We start from the raw sequence: 19,408 nt of genomic DNA on the forward strand, positions 1-19,408 counted from the left end.
GTCACTGGCGAGGCCCCCGCCAATCAGCGGCGGGTTCCGAAGGGTGCGCAGCACTTGTAAACCCGGCGGGCGCCCGCTCCCCTCCCGGCACCGCCTACCGCCTGCCGGGGAGAGGCCGGGCAGCCCGCGACCCGGTCCCTGGCGGTACTGTGCGGGGGGGGAGGGTTCTGCTGCCCAGCCCTGGGCCAGGAGTGCCCCTCCCGAGCGGTGCTTGAGGTGACAGAAGCGCCAAACGGGACCGGCGCTCTCCTGGCCGCGGAGTCGGGCTCGGCGGGACGAATCTCTTCTCCCGGTCTCGGGAGGGGGTTCCGCGGCCCCTGCGGGCAGGCAGCGGGAGGAAGCGGCCCCAAGCGGGGAGCCCGGCCACCCCGCCAGCCTCTGCGGAGGAACCTGATACCGCCACCCGGTGCACCCTCACCGCTGACACACGCAGCCCCGTCAGGCTCAACGCGCACGGGCGTGGAGCGGGTGTGGCGGGGGGCAGAGACCGAGGCCCCGGCCCTCGCCCCGCGGTCACTGCGGCTTTTGGCGGGGCGGGCCGACCTGCTGGCGGGGAGCTCGGCTCCGGAGCAGGCCCCGGGGTGGCGCGGTGCCCCTGCCCGGCAGGACCCGGAGTGCTGCTGTAACCCCGACGCCGCCGGCTGGCACTCATTGCGGCCGGGCCCATCTCCCGGCTGAAACGCGCCCGGCAAACCTGCCATCCCTATCCAAATATCCCGTTTCCCACGTCTCCTTCTGCTCCTGCCTAAACGTGGAGCAAAGCACGGGGTGCGTGGCACCACGTTAACTGACTGACCTCCGCCCGGCGTGAGGAGAGCGAAAAGCTGCTTTCTGGATCAGGTGGTACTTAAGAAGTTGCCCTCATCTCAAAAGAGGTGGTACTGAGAGGCAAAGCATCTCCGTTTTGTGAGTTTTGCTGCCTTGTGGGTGTCACCAGAGAGGGTATCTCAATGACTGCCTTTGAGAGAACGTGTGGAGGCCTCTCTGCTGTCTTAAGCGCAGGTTAAAACAGGGCACCTCCCAAATCGCTGTATCGCGAAGAAGCACTGCCTGCTATGGGACAGGGGTTTCACTCTGCTCTTGTGAGCCTTAGCTCCAGGGTCCCCTCTGAACCTCCCTCAGCTGGAGCCCCTGCTGCCTCACAAAAACAGAGCCCAAATGCTAAAGAGCTTTACGGATTGCTATTAATCTCTTTCACTGAATATTGAGATAATTAGGGAGCAGCTACAGAAATGAGGCAGCATTGCTTTCTTCCTGCAGGACACAAAAATTAGTAGACGTCAGCCATTTTGTATGCTAGCACACTAAATCTCTGGGTATAACCTCAGGCAATAATAATCTTTTGTCATGGATAATTGGCATAAGTGATTTTGCCTATCATAGCTGGGGAAAAAAAACCCAACAACCTCAAACAAAACAAAAGATCAAATAGAAAACATAAATAGAGGCAGTCATCAAGGGATGAATGTCACTTTTGCTCTGTTCCTGGAGCATCTGGTATCTGTTGGCCTCCAGTGCTTACAGGGAACCAGGCAGAATAACAGTCTATGGTCACCAGGTCTGATGGGAAAGGGGAAGAAAGTGTTGTAATTCCTGTACTGCTAATATGGTTGATAGTATTTATTTTTCTGCTTACTACTGGTACCTACAACCTGCTCTTCCCTCGAGGGGAGCAGCAGCATTTTCCATGGAAAGATACGACTTGGTTCCATTAATCTGGATATTGGGATTTAGCTTCAGTTGCCTGTTTATCAGCTTTCAGAACTGTTTTGGCTGACACTGTCCACAAGTTCCCTCTAAGAGATGTCATCTTCCATATTTCAGTGCCGCAAAAATCACTTCCCGTAAGATCACCTGCCTCATCCGTTGAGGTTGTTGAAGGTAACAAATCTTCACAAATCTTCAGTTACATTAGTGTGTTGAGTTCAGAGAGAGGAGTTAACAACAAGAAAAAAAAAGTCAAAAAAAAAAAAAAGCCCCCCAATCTTTTTTGTTTGCTAGCTTGTTTTGTTTTAAGCTAACTTCTGGCATCTAGTTTAAAGGCAAGAATATAATCTGTGGCCAGTTCCATAATGAGGAAGCATACTGAGCTTTTAAAATAATTCCAGTATGCCTCCAAGAATAGATCACCTGTTAAAGTAATGCCTTTTATTTTGATGTATGTAGTAGTTGGAAGGTGCAAGACTCCAAGCTGATTATGGCCAAATGACACTCACAAAGTGATGCTGGTGGAATTTTGTGCTTGGAGACAGTATCAAAGTGATCATGGCTGCTTTCTGAACAACAGCCTATATGTGCTGGGGAGTGGGACTGTGCATGCAAATTCCTTTGTCTCCAGGCAGCCCAGATGATGAGGGGGCATAACTTGGATTTGACTGTGGTGATCCTAACATTTGGGCTTGGTTTCAGAGCATCTGTTTAACCTATGGCTTAGTTTTTACTTCCCAACAAAGCTACTTTTTTTGCAATATCTAGGCTAATCAAGGATGGTTACCATAGCTTGCAGAGATATTGGCCTAAACCTACTACAGCATTTTGGTAAAGCCCTGACACATTGGGCGTCCTCATCACCAAATGGCACTCACTTGCCAGAGCCTGGAGTCCAAATTCAACGTGCTCTTTAGGGCTCCAGGCCAGCTGCTTGTGGGCAGATGTTTGCCTTCTGCATGGTCCACAGATAGAGGAACGCTGTGCATCTGAGCCCTTCCCTCACAGGAGCAGAGCTCTGCTGGTGCCAAGTTGGAGGTGTTCAGTGGCCCTTTTGGAGGCGACTGCTTGGAATTCCAGCCAGAGGAAATGCACAGACAGGAGCTTTTATAGGGGACTAAGTGAGGAAGGCACATGTGGGGATTCAGGTCACAGCCAGGTGAGAGGAGGGCAAGGAGATGTCATGGGGGGAAGCAGCAAAGAGGAGAATGGGAAGTGAGATTCAAGTACCTGTAAAGAAGGAGAGGGAGACAAGTCAGTGTGTTTGTGTATAAGAAGCCCATCCTTCCCACAGCACCTATCTTTCCTTACGAGGGAGATGCATACCAGTTCTGTGAGAGAGGCATTAGGCATAGGAAAAAGAGCTATTTGTTATCTCCGTGGCTTTCAAAAATATATTTTATTTTCAAAAGCAGGGGTTTTCAGAGTGAAAACCACGCCAGCTCTGATTTTCTCCATGTTGCCCAAATCTTCTCTACTCTGCTCCTGTGTTAGATGTTAGCCTAAAACACTGCACCCTTTTTCTGGAGGATGAGGACAGCCCACATGTGCCTGGCAGGCATGTGCAGAGGGATCCACAGTCTGTGGGAGCCCTCAGTTTTTAGCACTCCAAAAGCCTTTTGGTGTAAGTGACCTCTGGTGCTGCTGTGAAGGCTTTCTTTTGAGGACCAAATGGGTGTGTAGAAGCTAGCAGGAGTCAGACATCCTTCAAACTTTGTTTAGTTGATGTATGTAGGCTTAGGGATGCCGAAGTTTGTTTTCTGACAGTGTCTTCCTGCCAAGACAAAATAAAGAAATCCATCCTGCTTCTCTATGAATATTTGCTAACATTTTGAAGGCCAAAGATTCCAGGCATTATTCCAGTTTATGCTTTGTCTTTTTTAATTATCCAGGGCCCTTGACACTATGTGTGGTATAAGCTGTCTATGATTTGACAGATGCTGAGGACTGATCAATGGCTGAAATTATAAGCCGACATAAATGTCCTGTTTGCTGACCTGTGTTCTTAAAGTCTGTGACCATGCTGAAAATCTGTTACATGACTGATATTCTGACAGCATTACAGAATGGTAATTCAGCAGTCATATAAATATGAACATGTTGTGAAGTATTTTATACATACATGGTTGTCTTTCATACCTGTGTGTTGCCCAGATTGTTTGCATATATTACTGGGGAAATACAGCAACCTATTCCATCAGACAATAGCAACTGCCCCCTGCAAAGCCTGGTGTGGGAAGAAGGAAGAATTTTAATCTTTTGAAAAAATATGTCTCAGTCACTGAACACACGGACTAGGCAAAAAGTTGCTTTATGAAGCTTTGGAATTTCTGGATCAGATGGGAAAAATGGCATAAAAAGGCTTGCAAGACACAGTAAGTATGCTGAAACTACTTTTTACACTAGCAAACTGGACTTCCATTTCAGAAACAGCTACACAGCAAAAGGCTACTGAAAGAAGACACTTGTGGCCTCAAAAATTCAGGGGTTACAAGTACTAGAGGTCTCAAAATCAAATTAGAAGCAAGCATTGTGGAGGTATGTTTCCCTCCTGTTTATTACTCAGTGAAGTAAACCATTTGCTGCTTGGAGAATTAGTGCATCTTTGTTCTTACCTATAATTTCTTTTGCTTTCATTCCATCCATATTGTGCATGGTGGGATTGATCTCAGGTCCTTGTCTTGAGCTCTTTCTGGTGTTTCCTGAAGTGCAGCTGATGTCCGTAGCTGTGGCAAATTCTGCTGAGCCTGAACCTCAGAAGTAAGAGCGAGTCCTCCCTCTGGGGGCTTACTTCAGCAGGTGGTAAGCACCTAGGGGATGCCTATGGGTCAATGAAATTACAGCCCATGTGGGCACCAGAGATCTGGATTTAAACTGGGTTTGGGTACTGGTAGCAAGGTAGCCATGGCAGCATTGAACTCAGTCAGCGTGGGCTTGGTACTTGAGTACGCACACAGGATCCCAGATGGGTTTTGCAGCCTGCATCAGACACCATCCTTCAGTGCGTGTACGGGCGTGTGAGTCTCAAGTTCAAAAGTAGAAAGCTAGACTAACATTAGTTTGGGAACTAAATTCTAAGTCTAACCCTGACTGCAGCAAAAACATCTAACGAAGAGTGAACTGGCAGTAGAGCCAGCACATGACATCCATGGGAAATGTGGGCTGAGGATCAGCCTTAGTTGATGTGATTCACACTGAAAGGATGTGATTTCACTCGATTCAATGGTTCACACTGTTTTTATAAACTGATCAGACAAACCCATTCCAGCCCTTGCTTCCTCAAGATTTGTACCGCTGCACCAGGTGAGAATAGCTTTTTGTCATTTCCAATCGGGAGAGCTGGGTCAGAACTCATCAGGTAATTCTGTTGTGTGCCTTTGTATTCAAGGCCTTCAAAACTTCCTCAGTAACACTGACAGGATGAGCAAGAGTCCACGGCAGCTCTGCTGTCCCACCCTGGAAGAAGTGCTACCGCACAAGTGATAAATAAGCACCGTCGGGCAGCCCAACCCCCCCAGAAGAGGCCCTGTAATATTTCCTCTAAAAAAAAAAAAAAAAAAAAAAAAAAAAAGCAGAGAGAGAGGGAAGGATGTAAATGCCACGATCAGAAGTGCAGTCCATGCACTTCGAGGAAAGTGTGAGGTCCTTCCCGGGCAATGAGAGCAGTGGGGGTGTCACGGGTCACAGACCCCAGCTCGGCCCCTCCGCCCACAGCCGGACAGCAAGGTTCAGGCTCTCCGGCCGCGGTCGGAGGGGCCGCCGGTCAGCGCTGCGCTGCGCACCCTTCCCGAGCTGCCCGCAGCCCCGCTCCGCACTGCGGGCTGCAGGCGTACGTGCGGCTCCGGTAGCGGTGGGTCCCACCGCCTCTCCGCCGTCGCCGCTTTAAGACTCCGGAGCGGGCAGGGGGAAGCAGGCAGCTCGGGTTCATCTGAGGACACAGCCCCAGTTCTCAGAAATCCCCGCGCTGCGGGAACATCGAGCTCCCGTTACCGCAGTTGAACAAACTGCCCTAGATCGGGGGTGCCGGGACCGCCCCCCGCCCGCCACCAACCCACGTGAAAACAGCCCCCCCTTCACAGTTCACCCCCCTCGGCCCCCGCACCCTCTGCCGCGGTGACACCGTGATCCCAGGGCTTTGCGGCTGTTTTTCTCGCGATTTTTTTTTTTTTTTTTTTTTAATGTGGGGTATTCTTTTGGTTGTTGGTTTTGTTTTTAATTTTTATTCCTTTGGTTGGTATGTTTTGTTTTTGTTTTTTTTAATTATCAGTATTATTTTTTATTTTTTTCACCGCGGGGAGGCCCCTGCAAGCTCACGCCGTCATTCTTCTCAGCCTTCAGCACTGCCATTGCCTCCCAAGTTGTATTAAAAAAATGTTATTTTATACATAGCTACAATTGAGATGTAAATATAAAAAGTTAAAATACATAATGTATGATACATAACATTTTACATATTATATCTAAATGTAAGTAGATCCACATCTTTCGGAATTTTTTGTTTTTAGATAATATACACCTATTGTACACGTATATTACATCTAAACACCACACATACATATTTAAATTGAAAATACAGCATATGGCTTTTTTCTTTATTGTTTGGGGGGGGGCGTGGCAGAGTGTAGCATCAGACCGCAGGCAGGTCGGGCTGCCGGGGAGCCGGGGCTTGGCAGCTTGAGGGAGCACAATGTTTATTGGGAGGGGGGGAGGGAAATACGTGTGTGTGAAATTTTTTTGGGGGGAGGGCACCGGGATTGAGACGGGGGGGGGCGGGTATTAAAACTGCCCCGCCGGGCTGCTGCCTGTTATTAATAGCTCCGCGGCTGTGCATGTACGGCGGAGATGCCCCAGTCCCAGCATCCCCGTCCTCTACACCCCACTCCTCTAACCACAGCCCACCCCCTTCCTCCTCCTCTTCCTCTCCACCTCCCATGGAAAGGGACGGGCGTCCCGGTGGGTAGCTCCGCCTTGCCTCACCTCGGATGCCCTCTGCCGCCGTGCTCTCCCGCCGCCTCCATCTTACGCCCGCTCGCCCGCCCCCGCCGTGGCGCAGGCAGGGATACCGCCTCCGCTAACATGTCCGCCTCCCCTCGCCCTTACCGACCGCCGAGGTCGGCGGTCGGGGGCGACGCTGCCCCTCTTCCCCTGTCCACCCTCCACCCCCAGCTTTCTCGCTTCCTACAACCAGAATGCTCCCGGCCCCCGTGAGTTTTCATCCATCACCCAAACTGAGACCATGATGCATTAACTCATCACCCAAACTGAGATGTGTTAACCCCATCACTCGCCGATAGCACAGTAACCCCTCACCAAAGAGGAGATGGTCACAGCATCTCCCCCTCGGTGATTGAGAGCAGGAGGGGAGGGGTCACCTTGCTGCTGCAGTTAAAGCAACATCAATCTTCCATTGCAGCATCAAACCCCCTCACATTTCACCGTGCCTCCTGGCCTCGGTGTGTGCACAGCTCCTGAAAGTGTTAACTTTCTGCAAAGCCTGCAAAGCTAATAGAGCAGGTTATTCTCCTTTAACTTGAGTTTCCCAAGATTTTCTGCATGACAGCTGTTCCTGACGAGGGTTCAGGGAAGGTGAGAGGAAGGGAAACAACTTGGGAAACGCTATTGGTGTATATCCTGAAGACCAAAATTGTTTTTGTTTTAAAACATTTCCTAATACAGTATTTGGTTTGCACAAATTTCTCTTCTTTCCCTCCTTACTTGTGTTTTTCATCAGAAACAAAAGAGATGTTGCCAGGGGAGAGATGGGTGTTGTCTGACTTTACATTAGGCTTTCCTAGCGTTCCAGCTGAAACTGAAGGCATCTCTAGATATCTCCCTGGGCTGTTCTTCCCTCCGGAAGCAAGGATCTTTTACAGTCTCCCACCATTGCCTTACCACTACTGCAAATCCTCCAGCAGAGGCAATCCTGAACCATTAGTATTGGTTAGCTTTTGAGCTTTCTCAGCTATAGTACAGGGAAGTCATTCTGGATGCTGCCCCCCTAGGAGTACTGGCAACTAAATTTCCAGTAATGTCGTAGTTGCCACTGCTGGTGGCATCGCACTGCCCAGTTGTGAGGGTTCTGCTAGGGAAGTTTAATTCTTCATAATTCTTTCCAAACGAAATAGATATATAGAAAGCACCTTTGGAGTAAAAGGCTGCAGGTCTTGGTGATCCTTGGTCTTCTGGTCCAAGTTAAACACAAGCCACCTGTGCGCCCTTGTGCCAAAGGAGGCTAATGGTCTCCTGGGCTGCAAGAGTGATGTGGGAGTGAGCCTTTCCCCCTGTTCACCATAGGTGATGCCATCCCTGGAGTGCTGTGAGTAGTCCCGGGCTCCCCAGTGCAAGAGGGACATGGACATGCTGGAGCATGTCCAACTAAAAGCTGCAAAGATGATGAAGGGACTGCAGCATCTCTTCTATGATGACAGGCTGAGAGAACTGAGACTGTTTAGCCTGGAGCAGGCTCAGTGGGGATTGTACTGATGTATAAAATGTCTGAAGTGAGGGTGCAAAGAGGACAGAGCCAGGCCCTTTCCAGTGGTGCCCAGTGACAGGCCAAGCAGCAGTGAGCACAAGCTGAAACACAGGAGTTTCCCTCTGAACATCAGGAAATAACTTGTTTTCACTGTGTAGGGAACCGAGCACTGGCACTGGTTGCCCAGGGAGGTTGTGGAGTCTCCATCCATTCAAAAACTGTCTGGACATATTCCTGGACAACTGGTTCCAGCTGGCCCTGTTTGAGCAAGAGGATTTGACCTCTGAGCTTCAGAGGTCCCTTGGAACCTCAACCAGTCTGTGGTTTGGTGATCTAATAGCTGGATGGGTTGATCAGTGCAGGTTCAGAGTCAGCATTAGGGAATATGTCACAGAAAAAGCCAAGAGTTTAAACACAAAAAGTTAATTCTGTAATATTTGGTACTGCTGAGTAACACCCTCATATTGTTTCTCCTGTGTTTACTGGTACTGGTGAAGGGGTGCTATGGGCTATACAGCTCACACCCTTAATGCTTTTTCAGCTTTTAGGATTTACTTATTACACAGCCCTTGTACATGTACTGTACTGAGCTTGAATATGTCTGTTCTTGGACATTATCATAAAGGGTCTCTAAGGACAAAGGGAGATTAGAAAGGCATCTCTCTGGCATTAAACCCATCCTCCTAGTCTGCTTCCTCATCCCCCACCCCCTTTTTTCTTATTTCCCCCCTCCTAAAAGGAGATATTCCTGTTAAAGTAAACTTTGTCTTGGAAAGATGTACCTAAACAATATGACAGTAGATCCAGTATTGTAGTTGGGCTGTACTAGCAGAAGCTTTGTTTAGTAATAATCACTTGAGAACATTGTCTTACACATTAAAATTTTCCTAACTATTACATTTACCCTAGAATGTGAAAATGCTATTATAACCCTAAAATGAAGAAAATTTTAGATTGTTTGCTTATACTTACAAAATGCTTTTCAGTTTAACAATCAACCATTGACTTTCATTCCTTTTCTATGCTCCTGTTTTAATGTTAACCTGTGCTGAGCTCAGGTAAAACCTCTTCTACTCAGCCTTGCACTGAAATCAGCTTAAGCTAAAGTTGGTGGAAAATCAGTTTTGGCTAACTTGATTTGTTGTTTTGCAAGAAAGCCAGAGGAGATTTATGTACCTAAAGCAGCATATGGGCACATACATTCAAAATTGCAAAGATGTGTTTCATGGCTGATTCTTAATGCTAGCAGAGATTAAACTCCTAGCTTCTCTTAAATTTCCCTCATATTCAGCTCCTGTGCATGCCCTCAGACAATTAGGTGTTAATATAAATAAGCATTCAGTTGGCAAATTTGTCCAGATTTTAGACACTGGTAAGAACATCAAGGCAGATGTAGCAAGCCCATCAGGCCCATCATGGAGCAGTGGCATAGGAATGAGTTTAAGAAACTTCTTCAAAGAAGCTGCAAGGCAGCTCAGAGGCTTTGTTATATCTTTATGTTTGATTGCAAGATATCAAGCAGCCCTTTGAGCCTGGCATTCAAATCTCACCCTATTCCACCCTTGTATCCTAAGGAAGTTAATTCTCTCATTCTAAGTCAAATGGTTTTAAATGGAAGAATAGAGACCATCTTCTCCAGAATGGCTCAAGAGCCTGAGTGCTTGGTTTCAAGGTGAGAGGAGCAGGTGTGAATCCCCTCAGGAAACAGGAAATTCCTGTTCTCTCTAAGACTTACCTCCTGGGAACAGCCTGAAAGCACACCCAGAGCTGGAGTCCAGGCTGAAGACCATGAGCTGGGGAAAGCCTTTCTCTGGCTTGACTCAGTAAGACTCCTAATTTCCAGAGAGATGTGTGGCTAATAGTGGTAATAGTTCATCCTTATTATTTTCTTCCTGTCTGCTAAAAAAGTCCTGCTACTCGCTACACTGGTTGTTCTGAAAGCCTTTCCAATGCTGCCCTTGAAGACCAGAAAAAAGCACGCTCTGCCCTTCATTTCCCACATAAGTGCTTGCAAGTCAGCTCTAGAGCAGGCAGTTCCTGCAGTATTAAATCAGAGATGATCAGTCCTGCCAGGGCAAAGAGGATATTGGGTTGTGCTCACTGTGCTGACTTGGCAGCGTAACCTCACATTTGGAGCATGGGCAGTGGTTGAGCAAGGTTACACAGCATAACTCTTCCGTGCTACCAAGCAGGGCTCTTCAAGTGCCCACCTCACGACTCTGACCCCTACACATCCATGAAAAGCACATAGGCATTGTCACATAGGTATTCTCACATGCATCATGTGCCACACACATGATGCCTCACCATTGCCTCAGTAATTGGCAGGGCAGATTCCTGTCAATGCAGAGGTTCAGGAGTGAAAAAGTTGTCACTGCAGTTACATAACTGTCTACATCAGAGATCTCTTTTTATTTTTTTTTTCCTCCCTTAAAGCTGACAAATAATTTCCACTCAATCTTTTCAGTCAAATACTGGAGGATCTCTGCCATCACAAACATAATGCAGACTCCATGTTCATATAGGTATGTTGTGTGTGACTTTACCATGGTGGGTCATCATGTATGTTGGCATTGCAGACTTGAGTAGTTCAGTATATATAGGAAAAAAACTGTAGAGGGAATGGAAAAAACATTACTAAAAATGCCAGTAAACTGAATTCAAGTACATGTCCAAGGACTTGGACAAATAGATTGTGTAAAAGGTGCTTGACTTCTCAGATGAGAAAGTGGGAAAGGACATGACTCTCTGAAGAACGTGTGCTCCTTTTTAATTAAGCTATTTGTTTGTCTGTGCAGCTATTTTTGGATATTTCACTTGTCTGAAGCTGAATAAGAACAGTAACTAGTACTCATAGCATTAAGGTGAGTGCTACATTTTTTGTGTTTCTAGTATCAAGACTGAATCAGATCAAATACACATCTTGCTGCAGGTTCAGAGCTCAGTGAGAAGGTTGGCTTCAGATTTTGAGATTAGCAACATGTTCTTAGGCATTTTAGGTAATTTTTGTTGCTTAGATGAGTAGCCAGGCCCAAGCAGGGTAGGTTTCTCTACTTCTAAAAACAAAGAGAACAAATCTTAGAAAGACCTTATTGGTCAAAATACCAAGTTCCTGGTAGCCTTAGACTGGACAAATAATGGTGCCAATATTCAAAACACAATAGATTAACTTTGTGTAACAGCGTCAGAGGGAAGCAATTTAACAAAGCATCTGGCAGGACTAATCAGACTTCTTGATTAGACTTGGTATTTCTTGCACCATGGCTAACTTTGTCTTGTAAACCTACTTGCTCTGAGAAAAAGTTAATATTTTCTCACTGGTGCTGTTCAAGGAAAAACACTGACGCTTCAAATACAAAACTGGTATGAAATACCCTTTCTTGTTATTTGAAGGAGTTGAGTATAGAGATGAAACAAGTCTATTATTTAGGCTTTCTTAATTTTGTCTGTGGCTATGAAGCTCGCTTCATTTGAATTGGCAGAACCTGGAAAACTCTCCTTTTTATGTTCCAGCTTTTCTCTGATTTAGAAACACTCCTCACAAATGCATGTGAGTTAATTTTAGCATGTTCCTGGACAAGTCACAGCAGCCAGAAACAGTAACACAAATTGGAAAGTTTATCAGTTTTCTAACCACCTGTAATGCCAGCAGAGATTTTGGATTCCAGTATCCTAAAGCCCAAAGATATTTAAGTATGCTTCCATGGTTTGCAAGAACAGAATTATAATAAAATTAGCATGGCTTTTGCTAGCCTTGCACATAAAGTTCTTTATAAAGATCAGTCTAAATGACCTAGCTTGCAAATGCAATGCAGCAAATGGTACTTCATGGTACGCAATGGTTGTTTAGCTCCACCCAACAGCCACACACATACAATGAGCTTATTGCCCACAGTGATGAATCAACAGATTTGTTCAGATCCACAGTTTGTCCTGCTTAGAATTCAATATAAAATCAAATAATAACGTTCAACTTCAGTAAACATTTACCCATAGAATTAATACAACAATGCAGTTATTCTTCATATCCGTCATACAATAATTTGTGCAAGACTGAGAATGGAAATTCAATTTACCTGTTGATGTTTACACTAGCAGCTGCTTTGAGAATTTCAGCATTCATGTCATCAAGCAAGTAAATACTTATTATTTGTTTCTTCTAAAGCAGCGTTGGTTATTACGTATGGATACCAAATAAAGTTTTGGTATTTCTGCAGAAATGAATACATCTTGATTTTTCCTTCCCAAGAATCACCTGGCTGTGAAGAATGGGAAAAGTGATTAAAGGTGCATTTAGGTAGATTTACATGTACATACAATTTTGAGAGCCTTGTCTCCATTGCTTTTTAAGAATCACAGATGTTTCTTTCACTGCCTATGTTGTGCTACTAGATCTCAATGACCAAGAACTTGTAATTCCCTTTTTTTTTTTTTTCCTTCTTTATCTGTAAAGAGACAAACACAAAGGCTTTTCTTCCTTTTTTTTACATGTAAGCATTTGTTGAGTCCCAATCTGCTGTACCAGAGAAGGCCCACAGGGAACAATAAAGTGCAGCAGGTGCCAGTAAATACACAGTCTGAGAGCTAATTTTATCTGCTTCTCAGTTTGGTGAAGGTACTAGTGACAATTTCTCTAATTATCTTCTTCCCTTCTGAGCATATAAACCAAATCCACTTTATGGAATAAGTATTGAGATCAGAGTGATTATAAAAAAGTTCATTCTTTACAACATTTACATCAAACTGCATTATGTCTAGGCCAGTTGTCAGAGGCTTTGAGAGTGCAAGCAGTTGCCATTGAAAGGTTTGTGTGCATCGACTGTGTAGTATCTTACAAACTTTGGGGGACTGCAATCCACTGTTCTCATAAAGGAGATTAAAAAAAAAACAAAAACCAAAACACCAAACCTTTTATGTTATCATTGTAACCTTTGGTCTCAGTTAGATAGTTTCACAGTGAATGCCACATTTAATAGCTAGTATTATTTTATTGTGGAGTAATCTGTTCTCCAAGAATGTAGAAGATGTGGAAACACTCTGATAAAGTATATACCAGTTCAGGCCAATACTTCTCCTTGCATGAGTTGTGAGTGCTGGGACAATGGAAAACACTGCCTGCCTTATCTATCTGAGTAATCTAAATCACACACAAGAGTGCTCTCCAGATTCTTTCAGCTCAGGAACTCAAAGCCTCATAGTAGTGGTTAATGTCCTCCCTTTGGGAACAGCTCACTCAAGAATTCTCTTAAAAGCTGGCATATACATCCCAGAACAGCTTTTTTTTTGTAGTCACGCTGTCTGCTGATAGCTCGATATCTTCCCATGAATTTGGCTTGTTTGTCCTACGAAGTTCTGTGTGTGGCTGGTGTTCTCACTGCTGTCCAGAATGATTTGTTACTTTCTGAAAACACACAGCACAGTACTTGGAATAGACTTTGCATGCTGAGGATTTTTTTTTCCAATGTTACCCAACAAATATGCAGTACAATTTATTTTTAGGTGATATAAACAATAAACATTGATCTTGTTGTTGCTGCTGTTTTTCAAAAACAGCATATAGTGAAAAGACCTCCTAAAACAAATATAAGCCAACCAGGATCTACTTCTCAAAAGTAATCCCTTAAAGTATTCACTTAGTCACTAGCACATTCTGATTGAAGTCAATAAGAAAGACAAAGCTATACACGTTTTGAAAGAGGTTGGATAGGTACATAATGATCGTAAATATATGAATTTTTTAACAAACATTTTGTGTCAGTGAATGGTGCTAACTGGCCTATCAAAATAAGCAATCAATGCAACTTGAAAATCTAGTATAGCAATTTAGTATTGGTTGTCCCTTTTTTTTTCTTTTTGAAAAATTATGGTATCTCAGTGTCAGCAAGCAGAGAACTTCTTCAGTTTCTAATGACTTACTTTTCCTGGTGCTCTACAGTGAAGCACTTTGAAAGTGAAGTAACCCTCCAGATGAACTGTTACACCCACCTTATTGTCCCTGGTAAGTGGGTGATTCACAGAATTATTACAAGAGCTGGTCTTCTGCTGTTTAAAGCAGATTTTTTTTTTTCTAACACAGTGCATTACAGCAATGAACTGTGATAAAGCTGGAGAAATCTGCCTAGTGGCTAATAGGGCTTGATATGCACTGGGTATTTTATACATATGGTGCCAAGAAATCTTGCAGGATGTGTTGTATTGCTGAACCAAAGCTATTTGCAATTTGCATTTGGAGAATAAAGATCTTTACAGTTTGGCAACCCCCCACGTGTCTGAGGGGCAACCCAGGTAAATAGATATTTAAGGCTGTATAACTTCATCTTGAACTGCCTAGGGAATAAGCAGATCATGATATTCAGTCTGTATTGTGCCCTCCTGAGGAATCTCCAAATATTTGAAGAGCAAGTCATGGGAACCATCTATTACATCCTGTGCTGAAAGGAACCACTGCCTCACAGGAGTGAAGAAAAGTCAGTTCTCAAGCAGCACAAAAATGTAGGGCAAGAACTGAGGAATGCTTTTTGTTTTTAATGTAGCTGCAGAAGTATATCTGGAATGTAATTATTTATGTTGGAATTTAAACAGGAGATTTCAACTTTAAATTTTCCTTTCTGCAAAGTATAATGGCAACTTTTTATCGACTTCATATGGTCGTGAGTTTCACTGCAATGACAGCTGAACAGTGTTTACTAGCCCTATAATTTCTAATTCCCACTGGTTTCTTTCTGACCAGTGTGGAACAGCGCTACCTTTTGAATTATTTATTTTTCTGAGGTGTCTCCTTATTCTCTGGAAGTCTTTTTTTCAACTACTGGTCAGACTCATCATGAGTCTGCTGGCATGACCTTGTCAAACAGGTATTGCAAGACTTTGAGCTTTTTAATAAAAACATGTACATGCTGAAGTTGTTTTAACACTTCCCCTTCCTGACATGTTCATTGGGCCAGCTCTGCAGTGTTGCTGGGCTGTCTCTGGCAGATAAAAAGAGCAACTTTTTATCTCCCAAGTACCAGTATTTTTCTGGTACTCTTCCCCCTTCCCTTCCTCGCGTCCTCTTCCCCCCCTCACATTTTGAGTACCTCCAGCCTGGTGGGTGTACATCCATCCTGCTTCAGTCTGACACTGCTTTTGAAGCTATCAGCCTAATAATGAAGCTCTTGATGGGACTGTGAAACCAGCACCAGCAACAATGAGTCTTCATTACTGCTGGAGAATACTGGGGGGTTTGATATGCACGAAGCTTTGTATTTCATAGTTAGGACTATAAACCACCATTTGTTTCTGTCGAACAAGCAAGAGTTACAGCTGGTTGAAAGTGCTGCTCTCCTCTAGCAAAGGATTTATGTTTGAAAAAGAAAATACAAACTAATTAGTGCTTTATCTTTGTTCCATACATACCTGAAGTGCTGATATTGGTAGCTGAACAAGAATGTTCTTCTCTGTTATGCTTACTCATCAGGGCTGGAAGTTATAAACAACAGGCTTGTTTATATTATAAATGAGATAAAGCAGTTGTGCCCTGAGACCTAAGCCACCAGATATTTTGCTATTTTAATATTGTTATTATGTTTGTAAACCCTATGATTTTTCATGTAACTGTATGTTTGTAGAGTTTGTTTTCAGTGGGTAACAGTGACCCAGAAAAATCTTACATACTTTTAACCAATTTGTGCAGGTTGTGCAGGAAGTGCTGTGTTTGGCGTACCTGTTGTGGAAAACAAAGACAGAAAAAAAAAGGAAAAAAGGCGTAATTACTAGGTACTCTACTCTCTATCATCTCTCAACCAAAACCACTAAACTTTTAATGATAACCACTTGAGTATCTTAGCTGGTAATCTTCCTATATGCTCAAACAGACTGAACATAACGTGCCTCATCAAAAGATTTAGAGCTGTCTTCTAGATTAAAATAATTTTATTTTACTTCTCAACTAAATTAATCACTTTCTGCTATATGAGCAGGATGTCTTATTGCTTTAGTAAGCCCTAATGACCAGGCTACAAAAGGAATTTAATTAATTTGAATATTCCAGATGACTTTCTTGACAATACCACCACAAAAGAAACAATAATAATAATAATAATAATAATAATAATAATAATAATAATAATAAATGCATAGTATTTCTCTGTGTGCTTGGTAACAGACAGTAAGGAATCTGGTGATTGCCATTTTCTTTCTCTTGGGGTAGGAATAGCCCAGTCTGTGGCAGGAAAGGTGAGGAAGTGGGAATACCATGCATTTATATGGCTGGAACTGCATGTGCCTTTATACTTCTAATAGGAGGGTTAAAAACAGTCTAATGTCTGTGACTTGTATATCATATTTCTGCACGTGTACACAGACACATGCACAAGCAGACGTGTGTGTGTACATGTGTGTGCCCCCATACTCCATCATTCATAAAGCTTTTACTGCAGACTCTTCTGGCATGGCCACAGCAGAGCAGCAAGGAGAGTTCATGGATGCTGTGGCAGTATCCATGTGCTCACTTTTGTTCCAGTGGCTGGCATGTGCTAGGAATGAATCTCCCTAAAACCAGAAGAAATCAAAGCTAACTTCTACAATGCTTTTAGCATGCGGATGGACAAATTACTATGTCTTTTAAGGACAAAGGCGACTGCTGAGTGGAAGTAGTGGCTAGGCCAGGGTGTATAGTTGTGCAAAAAAAAAAAAAAAAAAAAAAAAAATTAAGAGGAGAAGGGAAACCAGAATGTGTTACTGAGCATACACTGTACATCATATTCCTTTGGTTTAATTGGTCTTTTTGTGATATCTTGTTAGGATATAAGAAGTCCAATTTGCAGGGAATATACATTTTTTGTGGGCAGCTAAACTGTAGTCTATCATTCTCTCCTAGTTTGAGTTGACACTCAGACACTCTATTTCCCTGTTCTCTCATCTTTAGACCTTTTAATCCACGGTACTGGGAGCCAAAAGCCAGTTGACCCCTGTTCTGATTTAATACAAAAACATGGATGACTCCTGGCTGCTCAGTCATTCACAGAGAAATCAACACAAACTTTCCTCTGCCACTCAGTGCCACCAAGGGCCACAGGTTTGCTGAGAGGTAGCAGTCTCACCTGTATAACAAAGAAGTCATTGCCTTTGACAGTATCAGAGTGGATTAGGAACTGGATATGCTTACTGACCCTGCTGTGGGAAGGCTGTCAGATATTTGTTTCCTGTCCACAGTATGAATACTAAAAGTAAAAAAAAAAAAGAAAGAAATATCATAGCAACTTACAGAAACTGCTCAAGACTTATTCCTTGGTGCTCATATTCCAAGAAGAAAGTGTCCTTAGAGAGTGAAAACCAGAGAAAGAGAAAGTTGTCCTGAGAGAGCATTAGTTCACAATGGGAAAACCCCCTCATTAGTGGGTGAGAGGACAGATTTACTGACCAAGAGGACTGGAGGATCTCAGAAAACTGCTTATTAACACCTTATAGCTGAGCACAGACGTCATGAGAGAATTAGTAAAACCAAGTTTTTAAGTGCTTTATTAGCACTGAGTAGCACAGCACACATTCTTGTGCTCCTGGACAGTACCTGTGAACCTCTCCAGTCCTCCCCACTGTTCAGACTGTGATGAATTTCCATCTTGGACCATTCCATGGCCTTCCCCTTCACCACTGTGGCTGCATTTAGTCCTGTTGAAAAATGAAGATCAATGGAGACTGTTCTTGTATTGGAGTTCCTGCTATAACCAGATATCCCCATGCTTGGTAGAACAAGAGCTGTATCTTTCCTTAGCTCTGCTGTTGGCACCAGGGGGTGTTCTCTAGCATGGGGATGATCGATGTGCATACGTCCTTTACTTTGTCTCTATAGTAACGGGCTGCCAAGAGAAGAGATCTCATGCCTTGGAGCTCAGCCATGAGCAGAGGAAAAATGGAGGATTGTAACCCACCATCAAGAAAGGATACCCCTTAAGAATAAATTGTTTCTAAAAAGTGTTATGGACAGAAAACTGGAAATGATACACTTAAATTAAGATGTTTGAGAAGGAGGTATTCTCTCTGTTCTCTTTTGCTGGATGAAAGGAAAGTTGAAAAATTTGACCTCACCTTTTAGAGGAAAGAATGAGAATTATCCGATCTCAACGTTTGCTTTTATTGACAATGTTCTGACACAAGTACTAATATCGCTTTGTGTGCAACCACTACAATTTTCTTTCCTTTCTTCCCCTTTTATCTCCAGCTGTAGTCCACTCAATGTCTGACAGTATAAGCATACCTCTGAAAAATTTAGTTCTCGAGTTTCTTTTAGTTCTCTTTCTTTTAGTTCTTTTTCTTTTAGTTCTTGAGTTTCCAATTTACTGTTTCAAGACGAAATAAGTTCAGGCACCCTTCTCTGTAATTCAGCCTACTACAATCCCCTTCTTTTACTGTACTGCGACTATCATTGCCCCCCACCCCTCTGCTTTGTTACAGCTTATGCTGTAACATGTATGTAAGCACCTCGGCAGTTTCTAGGCTAGCAAAGTCTTTCAGCTGCATTTCAGTGTGAAAGCCAAATAGGCAAAAGCTTTGTTTATGCCTTCAAAGCTCAGCATTAAGATTTAAGGAAGGGACAGCAGAGTATGCAGCATGTCAAACATTTTTGGAACCACTGGAATTAGGAGCCATAATTAGATAGTGAAAGTGGAGAAATGCAGAGGCTCACACAATCTTCTCTGAGATCTGTAGGGTGTTTCCTGGTGAGTTTTAAGTAGTGCTATTTCTGCCCCCAAAATGAATGTGGATGAAGAGGCCTTGTTCATCTTCTGCAGGCCATAAATTTCTTCTTTGCAGCATTGCAAAAGTTACTCTAGCTACTGTGCAAGTTTGTGATAAGTTAGTGCATGTGTTGTGTGCAGACAGATACATGACATACATAGAAAGCTTGCTAGAGTATGGTAAGTACTGACCTCTCGGTATTTAGATTATGTGAAAGCAACAGTTCAAAGCACTTTAAGAGTAGCTGCTTGTCTTTCATGTTCACTGCATGCTTTCTGCCAATATATAAGTGTTTAGAAAAACTTCTTGTATTTCACCCCTGTCTATAGAATTAGGGCAGCATATTAACTATGAAAAATAAAATGATGAGGGGAAAAGCCATGTGAAATAATTCCTTTGAAGCTGAAATAAAAACACAGTCACACCCAGAGATTAATTACGAATAATTGGATACTTGTACATTGGTAATATGCATAGAGACTTTAATCCATTCATTTAAGGAGGGAAGCA

This window comes from Calypte anna, chromosome Z (genome assembly GCF_003957555.1).
Source record: "Calypte anna isolate BGI_N300 chromosome Z, bCalAnn1_v1.p, whole genome shotgun sequence".
Taxonomy (NCBI): Eukaryota; Metazoa; Chordata; class Aves; order Apodiformes; family Trochilidae; genus Calypte; species Calypte anna.